The sequence below is a fragment of the Dasypus novemcinctus genome, chromosome 19 (assembly GCF_030445035.2).
Source record: "Dasypus novemcinctus isolate mDasNov1 chromosome 19, mDasNov1.1.hap2, whole genome shotgun sequence".
Taxonomy (NCBI): domain Eukaryota; kingdom Metazoa; phylum Chordata; class Mammalia; order Cingulata; family Dasypodidae; genus Dasypus; species Dasypus novemcinctus.
In genome coordinates, this window is record NC_080691.1 from 41,951,642 (window position 1) to 41,954,049 (window position 2,408).

The 2,408-nt window shown below is 42.0% G+C and overlaps 1 non-coding gene across 1 annotated transcript; it reads right to left on the reverse strand.

Moving 5' to 3' along the window:
• Positions 1 to 1,885: 1,885 nt before the first annotated feature.
• LOC111763847 (U6 spliceosomal RNA) lies at positions 1,886 to 1,988 on the reverse strand. The gene has a single exon (XR_002796598.1). It is a non-coding gene; the product is annotated as a U6 spliceosomal RNA (small nuclear RNA).
• Positions 1,989 to 2,408: the final 420 nt, after the last annotated feature.

Consider the following 2,408-nt stretch of genomic DNA (forward strand, 5'->3'; position numbering starts at 1 on the left):
TGCTTTCTCCTCTTGTCTCTGAAACCCCAAAGCACCCTCCCTGTGTCTCCCCCACTTTCAGGGTCCTGGTTCCAGTCAGTGCTGACTCAGGTACTCTGAGTGTCTGGGGCTCTGAGCTGGAGGGTCACCATCTCCTGCTCTGGAATCAGCACCAATGTTGGGGGAGGTTTTTGTGTGCACTGGTACCAGCAGCTCCCAGGAATGGTCCCCAAACTCCTCATCTATCAACACAGCAATCGACCCTCGGGGTCCATGCTTCTCTATCTCTGGGCCTGACATCTTGGCCTCCCTGAGCACCAGTGGACTCCAGCTGAGGATGAACCAGCTCATCACTGCCAGTCCTAGGACTACAGACTCAGCACTCACACAGGGTTCAGGAGGCAGGCAGGTGAGACAAGAACTCCCCATTAATCTGCCAGGAGGTAGATGCCCCACAGTTGCACAAAATCCATGTAAAAATGTGACCAAAATAATGAGAAATAAACAAGCCATACTTATAGAACTAGGATGCAAGTTTAGTTTTAAAGAAGTTTAGATTAAAAAGGAAAAGGAAAACTAAGCCCAGAGTTCACAATCTGCATGGTAATTTAAGAAGAAAACCCTAAATATTGTACCACAAAAATCCAGAATCAATGAATTTAACAAGCTCTCAGGGTTTATAATTAACATATAATCATCAATCTTATTATTGTAGAATGGCACTGTTAGGTTCAGAGGGAAGCTTAAGAGGGGAGGCACCTTAGAAATCAGCCAGGGAGTCAAGGTCCATTCAAGCAAGGCTTTTAATAAAAGAAAGCTTAGCAGGCAGGCTGCCTCTGAGAGTGCAGCATCAGCCAAGGAGAGGGTGGGAGGTATTTATAACTCATTCTGGGGCTCCACTACAAAGGGGCTAGTTTGTGATGGTTTATGCTAGTTTTGCTGTTTTAAGGTCAGGGTGAGATAAGTCATGGCGGCTTTGTAGTTCCAACTGGTGACTCAGACCTCGGTTGCTACTCTGAGACCAGAATGTTTAGGGAGGGAGCTGGGAGGGAGCAGGGACAGGAGCTCTGGTTCCCTACCAATTAGGAAAGTGCACCTGCAGGAAGAGGGGGTAGGGAGGGGAGTGAAGAGAAGGGGCAGGACAGAAGGCCTGGGTCTAACTTCTACCAGATATTAAAACATTATTCAACCTACAATAATTTCACTGGGTGGTCCTGACACAAGAACAGACAGAATGATCAATAAAACAAAATGGGATCCAAAAGCATACCCAGGAATTCTTAGTATAATGAAGATGGCATTTCAAAATTGGTAGGGAAATGAAAATTTATTCAACAAATGGTGCCAAGACAAAGTACTATTTGGGGGGAAAATGAATCTGAGATGATTTTTTCCTTACCACTTCTAAAATCAGGGGGAAAAAGTTATCTTTAAAAATTTCTCCAGAGTATTTTTACATTTTTGTGCTTAGGAGGTAAAAAAAAAAAACAAAACACAACAACTAAAATAAAAAAGGAAATGGTATAGATTGGACTACATAAACATTTAACTTTTGTATGTAAAGATAGAATAGGAAAAAAAGAAAATTATAAGGAAAAAAATATGAATTGTAGCTGGGAAAGCAAGACACAAAAATCCAGGGGCTCTCAGTCTATCACTAAGTGGCGAACAAATTACTCTAGAAAAATCACAGCACTATTTTAAAGTGAAACCACCTGACATGCACACACTTTGCAAACAGTCAAAACAACTTATTTTATATGTTTATTTGTAGAGTCCCAGCTATCCAGAATCCTCAGGAAATGTTAGTTTAAGACAATTTTAGCGCTCCAACCTGTAATCACTTCAGATGCTAATCTTTTCTCAATTCACCTTTTAAAGGCATTACTTTTTTTTTGTAATGTAAAAATATTTGGAATGCTTCACAAATTTGCCAGCCACCCTTGTGGCCATGCTAATCTTCTCTGTATTGTTCCAATTTTAGTTATATGTACTGTGGAAGCAAGCACAAGGCCTTACTTTTATTAGCTATCTTAAACTTTACCTGTGCAAAACCAGCCCTCCTTAGACTCCCTCTCCCAATCTTCCCCATCTGAATAAGCACACAACCATCTATCCTGTGTCCCAAGGCAAAATCCTTTACAAGTCTTTATCCTCTTTCCTTGCCTTCAGGAACATTCCAACAGCACTTACCTCCTGCAACCACCCCAAGTAGTCCCATTGCCCTTCACCTCCTGGACTACCTAACTGGTCCCTTTGCTTCCCTACACCCCTTGTCCACATAAAAGGCAGGATTATAGTTTCAAAACATAATCCGATCACTTACTCTCCAGTTTAAATCCCCCCTTCAGCTTCCAATTCAATTAGAATAAAATTCCATCAGAGCAGGACACCATCAGGCCTTGTCCCGTCCTTTTATTGGTCTGCTC